Below are 13,042 nucleotides of genomic sequence, written 5' to 3' on the forward strand. Positions count from 1 at the left end.
ACCATTCAAGAAAGCAGATTTGACATCTAACTGATGCATTTTCCAATTTTGTTTTGTAGCTAATGCAATCATGATTCTAATTGTATTCATTTTAGCTACATGCACAAAATTATACTCATAATTAATGCCTTCTTTTTTTGAATAGACTTTTGCAACCATTCTAGCTTTATACTTATCAATACTACCATCAACATTAAACTTTGGTTTGAACAACCATTTGCATCCTATGGAAACTTTATCTTTGGGCAATTGTGTTAATTCCCATGTGTCATTCTTCATTATAGAGTTGTATTCCTCATTCATTGCATCTCTCCATTCTTTATATTCTTTAGCTTCTTGATAACTTGAGGGTTCTACAACATTCATTGCATGAGACATTAATGCATAATATTTATATCTTATAGGTGGATGAATTTGACGTGATGACCTCCTTAGGGTTTTACTACTTTCATCCTTCTTCTTGCTTTGTGGAGTCTCTTGTTCTCTTCTTGGAGTGTGATGACTGTTGGATGCTTCCTGCTCTTGAACCTGTACATGTTATTATTTACAACATGCTTCTATTTTGACATAATAATCAATATCATGCCATACACATGTGTTATTCATTTTATCACCTTCATCTACATTTTCTTGAAACACCGCATCCCCACTTGCAAGCAATCTATGTGAAGTAGGATCAAACAACTTGTATGCCTTTTGATCATCACAATAACTAATGAATGTGCACTTAATTGATTTTTGCATCAAGTTTTCTTCTTTCATCTTTTGGAATATGTGCAAATGCCTTGCATCAAAAAACTCTTAAATGATTCACTTTTGGTTTATATCCATAAAATGCTTCAAAAGGTGTTTTTAGATATAAAATTTTGGTTGGACTCCTATTTTTCAAATAAACAGCAGTATTAATGGCTTCAGCCCAAAAACCATTAGAGATATTTTTACCTTGAAGCATACTTCGTGCACATTCCACTAGTGTTCTATTTTTCCTCTCTGCGACTCCATTTTGATGAGTTGTATGAGGCACTGTAAATTGTTGTAGAATCCCATGACTTTTGCAATATTGATTAAAAACTCTTGATTTGTATTCTCCCCCCTAATCAGATCTGAGAATTTTGATGTATTTCCCAGTTTTTTTTTCCACCATGTTTTTGAATTCCTTAAAGTACTAAAAAACATCACTTTTCTTTCTTATGAAATAGACCCAAGTGTATCTAGATCTATCATCAACAAAAATAAGAAAGTGCAATGCTCCTCTAAGAGATCTAGTTTTCATAGGTCCACATACATCAGTATGAATTAATTCAAGTATTTCTCTTTGCTTTTTTTCTTCATGTATAAGAAATTTCTCTGTATGTTGCTTTCCAAGTGCACATGCTTCACATTAAACATTATTATTCTTCATAACAGGAAGACCTTCAACCATTGCTTTTATTTGAAGTAATATTAAATCATTGTGATTTAAATGACCACACCTTTGATGCCATAACTTTTATGTTGACATTGTTGTAGATGCCAATGCTTGATGCACTGTCCTGGTCACATTCATCTTATACAAGCCTCCAACTCCGGTACCTATGGAAATAACCTTGTAGCGATCCTGAATATCTTTAACAACACATTGTGATTTGACAAATTCCACCTTTAGATCTTGATCAACAATAGTAGAAACACAAATTAAATTATTTTTTATACCAGGAACATACATCACATCATGGATCTGTCTCTCTTTTCCATTACACAACATCACACCTATTATTCCATATCTTTAAAATTAAAGGGATCTATTGTCTCCTAGATAAACACATGTTCCATCAATGTTCTCATGATATTCATCAAACCAATTCTCGTTACAAGACATATGGATTGATGCACCATAATCAATGAACCAAGCATTCACTTCATTAGTCTCAACAGACAATGCAGCATCAGAAACAACCAGATTGAGATTTTTAAATCCATCATTGATTGAGGTGTATTTGTCCACAAAATTCCCATTATGCCTTCTGTTTATCTGTTTAGACTCATTATATTTCCTTTTATAGCAATCTTTAGCATGATGTCCAGGTTTGCCACAATAATAACAATCATCATTTCTCTTATCATCAACTAGAAATTTAGATTGTGCCATACCTTTCTGCTTGCTCAAAACTTTCCTCCTTTGCTTTTGTTCCATAGCATGCCTTTGTATGGTTGCTTACCCTTGGCTACCAATGCCAAATCTGAATTGTTTGAGCCCAAATTGAAGTTCTTCATCCTCTCTTCCTGTTGTAGAAGAATACTTGTAAGTTCATCAAAAATCGGAGGCTTCTCTCTAGCTAAAAGACTTGAAACAAAAATTTGATAATCTTGCACTAATCCATTTAATGTGATGGTGACGAAGTTAGTATTGGACACCTTTTCACCAATGTCTCCGAACTTATCACTTAGCTCTTTGACATAGAAAATAAAATTTCTTATACTTTCATTGGCCTCCATTTTAATTAACAAAAGCTTGGTCTTCAAGAACAAAATATGGTTAGTATTAGATGTTTCATACAAGTTTTTGAGAACATCCCATGTTTCTTTAGATGTTTTACAATCCCTAATATGAGGAATGATGTTGTCCTTAACTGACATTCGTAGCAATGTCTTTGCTTTTGTTTCTCTTTTTTCCCAATCTTGAATAGCTGCAACACCAATGGGTTTGGGCTCCACCCCACTCACTATGAGCCACAAATTATTTCCCTCTAAAACTGTTAATACCTTGAATTCCAATTTGCATAATTTCCTCCATTAAGCCTTGTGGACTCATTCAAATAAGTTTCAGCCAACAAATTTGACATAATGACAAAAAATCACTCGATCTACACCCAAACTCACCTGATCTACACCCAAATTCACTAGATCCAAAACCAAATGTATGGGATCTAAAAAAACAAGACTTAATCTTGCTTTCAATAAAAAAACAAAGCCAAAATTGCTTCTTATTTCTCCATTTTTTACCACATAATTTTAATTTCCTTTTTAATCAAATACACACAATTTTTAACTTTCACCCAAAAGAAAATATTTAACTCCTTAGTAAATTCGTTTTCACCATAAAAAAAAAGGTTTAATCCCTTATTTCTCCATTAAAAAACTTAACATTTACAAACAAAATTTCCTTATGAAAACTTTATACACGAACGTGACTTAAAAAATAGTGAATTGGTTCAAGGTGAAAAGTGAACTCTTCAACTGGGAAACACTAGATTTTCACAAAACAACATTTACTTACGACATGCTTCACTTTATTATTCCACTTTCCATCTGCTCCGTTTTGATTGACCGAAGAGTTCCCAAATGTGTCTACAGTTGATCTGCACATCACTACCTGGAACCGAACTATTATAGGGAACCTATGACAAGGCGTGAGAATACATCCCACCTATAGATTCAGATTGCACACAACGGTTGTAGATAGCCAACCGGAACTGAAGTTTGATTGTATAGAACACTGCAGACAGGGAACACTTCAGCGATTTTTCTCAACCAAAACATCAAAAACTTGGGAGCAACAAAGTAACAATAAGATCTCACAGCCTTCACGGATCTGAACCCTATTTCTCTGAGATCTTAAGTCTCACTAGATATAAACAAACAGCTTGGACAACCAATACATTATATAGGCACACATAGGCAGCTTCTAGGACAATTTAGATCCAAATAATTAAGATGACCAACTCACAACACAAACTATGAAGACACAACTCATGATAGATAAACTCAAACACTAACTATGAGAACACAACTCATCAACTCTATCTGGACATATCATTTCTACATATCAACTCACATCTAGACTTGAGTGGCTCCAACGCACCATGGGAAAACGTGAACTACAACGAAGGTGGAAGTTTAATTCATTTGTACACAAGTTTTGATTTTGATTTGATATGAGAAGCATCTACACAGCGAGACTGAGCAATGAGAACCGCTAGTGTCATTTTTCAACTCCAGTAACACTGGTATAAGAAAAAACGATGTCACTGCAGTTTACGTGTTAAAATCGATAATGGACGTGCTCCTAGACCGTAATATCACTGAGATGAAGTGGGACCCAAAAGCCCACAAGTATTGTGACCATGTGAACACCAAACCACCCGCATCAAATGGTATACCCGCTGCGCACAAAAATATCTCACTATCAAAACAGTTCACGACGTGGCCGACTCGCAGTGGTTAGAAAACAAAGGCAAGGATTGTGCTCAAATTTTGACTTTGGCTCGCTCCAACACCACCATGGGAATGTTTAATTGAAGAATTTATATAAAACCCACGTTTAGGTACCTCGGGTTGGCATTGATGTCACATTCTTTGCAGCCGTTGAATACACCATGGAGAAACGTAAAATGTGTTGCGTTGTTGTGTGACTATGAAGGTTGCTACAAAGCCTATTTACAAGTTATGTGGTTCATGATATTGTAACAAATCCTATTTACAAATTAATATATTTATGGTAAAGTGGGGTGAATCCAAAATCATGTTCTATTATAAGTATTAAGTTTATATTTGCTTATTAATTAAATTTAACTATGGTTCAAAAATCATTATTTTAATTTATATGGTAAATTCAATCTTGATTTGTAATTACTATTTATATGTAATATTTTAATGTGATATGTATATTAAAATAATAAAAACAAAATTATAATATAACAAATTGAATTTTATTAATTTTAAGTTTTTATTATTAATTCAATCAACATTTAAAGATATAGTAGACACTATAACTCCCTCATACTCTGCGTTTATTTGAGACTACATTTAGACCATTGGAACATAGGCATGTCTATTTTCAGAAGGGTTTCTAGAATTTTAATTTAATTATCAATACGTGTTAGGTGGATGGTAGAATATTTTAGAATATTCTTAATAGTAGACACAAATCAAAGTCTAAGATTTGTTTTTGAAAGTAGTTATTCCCATGTCTAGCAGATGTATGATGAAGTAACTGTTCTGATCCTTATTATGGATTTACCAACTATTTAATTTATATGGTTGCACTAATCTTTATGCTGATAAACATGTCTTACTTGAATTGGACTTCCAAAACTTTAATTTAAGTATTAACAATAATGAAGTGGATGACCAAGATTTAAACTTCATAAAATATTCTAGAATATTCGTAGTAGTATACACAAATCAAATGCCAATATTCTTTATTTCCAAAATAGTTATGCATTTTTTTGTCTTTTCAATTAAATTTATAAATTTAAAAAAATCTTATAAATAAGTGTCCTATAAAATGAGTTATAATTTTTGGAACATCTAGTATTAATAAACCATAGTATTGAACCATGACATTGTAACAAAACCTATAATATTCATAATAAAGTGAAATAAAACTCCAAAATTAATAATTATTGTTATATATATATATATATATATATTTTATTATTTTTTTTTTAATTTATTAATTTTAAGAACATCATAAATAAATATTTAAGGCTTATAATAAATTAATAATTTTCTAATTAAATCTTATAATCCAAATGAATAACAATAAATTATATAAACTAAATTTAAAATTAGAACACTCTTATCCAAAAAACTTCCAAAAAAAATACCAAAATATTATAATGATAGATAAAAATCAGACTTGAATTGAAAAAGAAGGAGTTACAGCTCACAGGTGAGTATTGCACCTGGAGACTGCACTCAAACAAAGAGAACTCTCTCCGTACACTCTACTTACATCAAATGAGCAATTACATCATTAAGTACTTTACTAGAGATCAGGAAGTTGCAACCAAACTCCTAAACTCTAGGAACAAATCCTAAACTAAGGAGATACGTTACAACTTATGTAACCATTTCTCCATTAATACAAAATAATATTAATTATTTTCAACTCCCCCCCTTAATGGAGAAAGGATTATCATGAACTCCTAGCATCCATGAGGCTTAGTAAAAATATCAGCCATGTTATCACAAGTTTTACAATATTCAACACATATCTCTTTTGACTGTAGTTTCTCTCGATGAAACATAGCTACAGTGCTCTGCTTTTTGCTGCTCCATGCTATGACCCCGGATCCAATGCTAAATGCGTAACCTGTGATAGATCTTCGATCATCCAAGTTACCTGCCCAATCCGAATCTGAAAAACCTGCTAGAATAACATCAGAAGTGTCAGTGTACAAAATGCCATAATTACTAGTACCATTAATATAGCTCAACACACTTTTTGTTGCGACCCAGTGACTTTCGAGTGGTTTTGACATGAACTGGCTCAACACACTAACAGAATATGTCAAATCTGGTCTAGTTGTAGTCAGATATATCAAACTGCCAACTAGCTGTCTATGCATGGTTGCATCTGCCTCTTTAGTACCATCGTCACTGCTCAACTTTAAGTTCTGCTGTAATGGTGTTGCTGCTGATCTGCACTGCTCTATTCTGAACCTTTCCAGCAAGCTTCTGGCATACTTCCCTTGAGTAAGAAAGGTTTGTCCAGTGTCTTTCCATACCTCCAATCCCAAGCAATAATGAAGGTTTCTGAGGTCTTTCCATCTCATACACTTGTGACATCTGATTTTTTCGATCAGATTGTTAGCATTCCCTGTTATGATCATATCATCTACATACAAAGAAATCAAAATAATTTGCCTCTGTTTATTAAACTTGGTATACAGATTTGGATCATTCAAGCTCTTATGAAAGCCATGCTGTACAAAAAATGAGTCAATTTTCTCATACCACAACCTAGGTTCCTGTTTTAAACCATAAAGTGCCTTTTTCAATTTACACACAAGATGTTCCTGCCCCTTTTTCACAAAACCTTCAGGCTGTACTAAATAAATTTCTTCCTTCAAGTCACCATTCAGAAATGCAGACTTAACACCTAGCTGGTGTAGCTGCCATTTCTGTTTTGTTGGTAAGGAAATTAACATTCTAATGGTGTTTAATTTGGCTATAGGAGAAAAGGTGTCATCGAAATCTATTCCCTCTTGTTGTGAGTAACCCTTTGCTACCAGTCTAGCTTTAAGTTTCTCTATACTCCCATCTTCATTTATTTTTGGTTTATACAGCCATTTTCATCCTATGGGGGTTTTAGCTTCAGGCAATTCAACCAAATCCCAAGTATGGTTTCTGTTTATTGATTCTATTTCCTCATACATTGCAGCCCTCCATGCATCAGATTTACTTGCTTCCTCATAATTTGCAGGTTCTACAATGTTTAAAAACTTTGACATTAATGCATAGTCATTCAATTTAGAAGGTAATCGAGTATTCCTAGTTGATCTCCTTGGTAGGGGACTTACCTCAAATCTGTCTATTTTAGCCTTTTCTGGGCTTGCATTATTGATTACATTTCCTGTTACTTCTTCTTCTTGTTTCTGCTCTTGCTCTTCATCTTCCTTACTGTTTTCTTCCATTAGCAATGGAATGTCCCAATCACTGTTAGAGTCATCCTTTCCTTCTTCAACCTATTCTAGTTCTAACATTGTAAATTCCCTAGGATTCCCAAGATTGAAAGGACCAACATGTTCACCCTCCATAAGTCACATAAGGCCTTCAACCAGATCAGAAACGAACTGGAAGCTCTGTGTCTGTTCCCCATTTCCATAGACTGTCAAAGGCTCCTTACGCAAAGCCTGAGCAACAAAATTACTTGCAACCTGACCATCATCAAGGCACATTCGCGGACCGTATGTATTGAAAATTCGAGCAATCTGAACCTCAACATTTGCTCCCATAGTCAGAGTTTCGGCTGTTCTCTTACCAACATCATAGCAACTGCAGACTCCGATGGGATTAACATAGGCCTAATAAGCTTCAGTTTGAGGATGTTCAAGAGGATCTCCATAAACCTCACTAGTGCTTGTAAGCAGAAAACGTGCCACAACACGCTTGGCAAGTCTGGATATGTTCAAGATTCCCACATCATTAGCTTTAATAGTCTTCACAGGATTGTGTTTGTAATGAACAGGGGAAGCAGGGCAAGCCAAATAATAGATCTGATCAACCTCCAACAATAAGGGTTCCACAACATCATGCCTTATTCGTTCAAACCTCGGATTGCCAAAATGATGCAAAACATTCTCCTTCCTTCCTGTGAAGTAATTGTCGATGACAATAACACTGTCGCCTCTTGCCATGAGCCTGTCAAGTAGATGAATACCAACAAAGCCAGCTCCACCCGTCATGACAACTCGCAGGGACTTTCTCTTCAAACCTAGGGGCACTTTAGCCCCCGAATTTACCATCGAACCCGAATGATACGGAGCAAACCGAGAAACAGGAGTCTCATAAACAACCCGATGAGGTTTGTCGGGCACAAACCTTCCATTTTCATTGACATTAGAAGCCAAAAAAACAGGCTAAAGGATAAAGAAAGTCGATGTGATGGCAATTCCTATCAAAATAAACAGCAGTCGCTGCTCCCTGAGAAAATAATCTACTGGCCTGATAATAGACCACGTCTTTTCTGGCTTAAGAGAGTACTCATCACTGTTATTCATATTGGACTGATAAAATTTCTGATCCTCTGATGAATAAGTCTTCAATGAGCCACCACCGGGCAAGTCCGATCTGCTGCCACCAAACAGATCAGGAACTCCAATGCGCCACCACCGGGCAAATCCGATCTGCTGCCACCGAACAGATCAGGAACTCCAATGCGCCACCACCGGGAAAATCCGATCTGCTGCCACCGAACAGATTAGAAACTCCAATGCGCCACCACCAGGAAAATCCGATCTGCTGCCACCAAACAGATCAGGAACTCCAATGCGCCACCACCAGGCAAATCCGATCTGCTGCCATCGAACAGATCAGGAACTCAAATGCGCTACCACTGGGCAAATCCGATCTGCTGCCACTGAACAAATTAGGAACTCCAATGCCCCACCACCGGGAAAATCCGATCTGCTGCCACCGAGTAGATCAGGAACTTCAATGCGCCACCACCGGGCAACTCCGATCTGCTAAAAATTGTAGATTTTCCACAGAAAAAGAGGCTGGCGCTTCTCGACGGTGAAATACCCGCGCCGAAAACAAAATTGATGCGTCTTACGAAATTGATGAAAATTAAGTGATTTTTAATACACAGTCAAGTATTGCAAGAATGGCCAGCACCAGCACTAGCGTGGGTATGTTTAATACCCAGCTCTCACAGTTCAATGGGAAAAACTATGACTACTGGGAAATAACCATGAGATCCCTGTTTGCCTCACAAGATTTATGGGAACTTGTTGAATATGGATTTGAAGAGCCAGCAAATGAAAATGAGTTTAATGGATTAACTTAGGAAAAGAAAGAGCTGTTGAAGAGCAATAAGAAGAAGGATTCAAAAGCCCTTGTATTTTTATATCAAGCAGTGCATGAGAGTGTGTTTCCAAGGATAGCAGCAGCCAAGACATCCAGAGAAGCATGGCAAACTCTCAAGACAGCCTATCAAGGCATGGAGAGAGTGAAGACAGCAAAACTACAGTTGCTGAGGAAAGATTTTGAGAACCTGCGCATGAAGGAGTCAGACAATATTGACTCATTCTTCACACAAGCAATTGGTCTGGTCACACAGATAAGGTCTCATGGAGAAACTCTTGAAGAAAGGAGGATTGTGGAGAAACTATTGAGGTGCCTACCCTCAAAGTTTGATGTGATTGTCACCACCATAGAAGAGACAAAGGATCTCTCAAATTTTTCAGTTGATGAACTTCATGCATCACTGATAACACATGAGCAGAGGTTGAGTAGAAATGAAAACTCATCTCTAGAGCAAGCCTTCAAGACCCAGATGTCATTTGGAAGAGGAAGAGGTCAAGGTAGAGGAAACAAGAGAGGAAGAGGTAGAAGCCAATACAGAGGTGGAAGAAACAGTTCAGCAAACATTCAAGAGGCAGCAATCCAAATCATAACGAAGGCCAAGGTAGCAGCCAACAAAGTGGACAACATCATGCTCAAGGACAAAGGTATGAAAAATCCAATGTCCAATGTTATCACTGTAAAAATATGGGCACTATGCAAATGAATGTAGGAAGAAGCAACATGATATGAGTAATAGATCTAGTGCAAATATCACTAGAGAAAATATCAGCCAAGATAATGTGTTTGTTAGTTTGTAATATGGCTGAAACAAACAGTGAAGATATATGGTTTCTAGATTCTGGTTGCAGCAACCATATGACAGGAAACATAGCCCTGCTTTCTGCTTTAGATCAGAGTGTGCAGTCACAAGTCACACTTGGAACTGATAGTAAAATTTCTGTTATGGGAAAAGGAGAAGTTAAAATATTTACAAAGAAAGGTGAAAGGGAAACCATATCAGATGTCTATTATGTTCCCGGAATGAAGTGTAACCTCTTGAGTATTGGACAACTTGTTCAAAAGGGTCACAATGTTTTCTTTGAGAATGATGTATGCACCATTATGGATAGATCACCCAACAAACGTTGTATTGCTGAAGTGAAGATGACGAGGAACGGGATGTTCCCTCTCAGAATAAGGGCAGATTTAAAAAATAAAGAAGTAATTGCAGCAGTGACACAAGAGGCTCTCCAAAGCATACCAAGGGATGAAAATTGGTTGTGGCGTTTGATATTTGGACATCTCAACTTTGGAGGCCTTAATTTGTTGAGTAGAAAAAGAATGGTAAGAGGATTACCATTGATAGAGAAACCAGACAACCTTTGTGAAGGTTGTATATTGGGGAAACAACACAGAGAAAGTTTTCCAACTGGGAAAAGCATAAGGGCAAAGGCACCCTTAGAAATTGTCCACTCAGATTTATGTGGACCGATGCAAACCTCATCATTAGCAGGCAGTCAATATTTTCTAACATTTATTGATGACTTTACCAGAAAGACTTTGGTTTATTTCCTGAAGAATAAGAGTGAAGTGTTTGAAAATTTTCAAAATTTCAAAGCACTTATAGAAAATCAAAGTGGGCTGCGTATCAAGGTTTTGAGAACTGACAGAGGAGGTGAGTATATCTCCAAAGAATTTTTACGTTTTTGCAGAGAAAATGGAATACACAAACAATTCACAGCAAGGTACACCCCGCAGCAAAATGGAGTTGCTGGAAGGAAGAACAGAAAAATCATGGATATGGCGAGCAGCATGTTGAAGGCAAAGCACTTGCCAATCGATTATTGAGCTGAAGCTATACATTGTGCAGTATATATTTTGAATAGGTGTCCAACAAAAGCAGTCATGAACAAAGTGTCGGAAGAAGCATGGAGTGGGAGAAAGCAAGAAGTCACCCACATGAAAGTTTTTGGTTGTGTGGCTTATGCACACATTCCAGATCAGCTAAGGAAGAAATTGGACAGCAAAGGGGAGAAATGTATTTTCATTGGATACAGTAAGGAATCCAAAGCTTACAGGTTGTATATCCCATCCACCAATAAGTTTTTTGTGAGCAGAGATGTTCAATTCATTGAGGAGGAAGCTTGGGATGGAAGCATAGAGAAAATAGTGAATGTTAAAAACTGTTTGTCTCATGATGAAGATGATGAGGAGATGGCTGAAACACCCCAAACAACAGCACCAACACAAGGACAGCAAGAGACACCCTTGAGGAGAAATGAGAGTGCTTCTCTAAGCACATCACAAGGAGGAAATTCAAGTGCGTCCTCAAGCACGTGCACACCAAATGAAAGAGGTAAGAAATTCATAAATTTAAGTGACATTTATGATGAAGGAATGAATTCTTTGTTTGCTTTGTATTGTCATGTTGATGACCCTGTTCATTTCGAAGATGCAATTAAAGATGAGAAATGGATAGAAGCTATAGATGAGGAGATGAATGCCATAGAAAGAAACAAGACATGGGATTTAGTTGAGCTACCAAAAGGTAAAGAAGTCCTTGGAGTTAAATGGGTCTATAAGACCAAGAGTAATGCTGAAGGCAAGATAGAAAGGCACAAGGCAAGACTTGTTGTCAAGGGATACAAGCAGCAGTATGGGAGATATTATGAGGAGACTTTCGTACCGGTTGCAAGAATGGAAACCACGAGAGCAGTGCCGTCCATAGCAGCACAAAACAAATGGAAAGTTTACCAAATGGACGTGAATTCAACATTCTTGAATGGAGTGTTAATGGAAGAGGTTTATTTTGAGCAACCTCTAGGCTATGAGAAGAAAGGCCAAGAGCACAAAGTTTGCAGATTGAAGAAAGCTCTTTATGGGCTGAAGCAAGCGCCAAGAGCGTGGTACAACAGGATAGATTCCTATCTACTGGAGAACGGATTTGAAAAGTGTGAGGGAGAACCCACCCTCTACATCAAAGAAAAGGACGGTAAAATTTTAATTGTTGTGTTATATGTTGATGATGTGATTTTTACAGGTAATGATGACTACCTCATTGAAAATTTCAATTCATTCATGAAAGAAGAATTTTAGATCACTGACATGGGTTTTTTGAGATACTTCTTAGGAATAGAAGTAGATCAAAATAAAAATGAAATTTTTATTTCACAGGCAAAATATGTAAATGAAGTGTTGGGCAGATTTAACATGCAGGACAGCAAGGCAGCAATCACTCCCACAGTGATGGGATTAAAACTTAGCAAAGAGGACAGCAGCAAGGATTTTGACCCTAGCGTGTACAAGAGCATAGTTGGCAGCCTTATGTATTTAACTGCAACTAGGCCAGACATAATGCATGATGTTAGTTTAATTTCCAGATTCAATGGGTAGGCCAAAAGAAACACATTGGCAGGCAGCAAAGAGAATTCTGAGGTATGTTAAAGGTACAAAAAGGTATGGCATTTTTTATACTGTTTCAGAATGTTCAGATTTAGTTAGATACATAGATAGTGATTGGGCTGGAAGTGTAGATGACCGGAAAAGCACATCCGGTTACGTTTTTCACATAGGTTCAGGAGCCATTTAATGGGCTTCCAAGAAACAGCCAATTGTGGCGTTGTCTACAACAGAAGCAGAGTACATGGCAGCTACATCAGCAACGTGTCAAGCGGTTTGGATGAGGAGAATGTTAAGAAGTTTATGCCAAGAGCAGGCAACAGAAACGATTATTTTTTGTGACAATAGCTCAGCTATTGCGTTGTCCAAG

The 13,042-nt window shown here is 36.7% G+C and overlaps 1 pseudogene; it reads right to left on the reverse strand.

The window, feature by feature from the left end:
- Positions 1-7,451: 7,451 nt before the first annotated feature.
- On the reverse strand, positions 7,452-8,486 carry LOC149199018 (UDP-glucuronic acid decarboxylase 2 pseudogene; annotated as a pseudogene).
- Positions 8,487-13,042: the final 4,556 nt, after the last annotated feature.

This window comes from Pinus tabuliformis, chromosome 2_1, assembly GCF_031772625.1.
Source record: "Pinus tabuliformis cultivar Carrire ecotype Pingquan chromosome 2_1, CPIR1, whole genome shotgun sequence".
Classification (NCBI taxonomy): Eukaryota; Viridiplantae; Streptophyta; class Pinopsida; order Pinales; family Pinaceae; genus Pinus; species Pinus tabuliformis.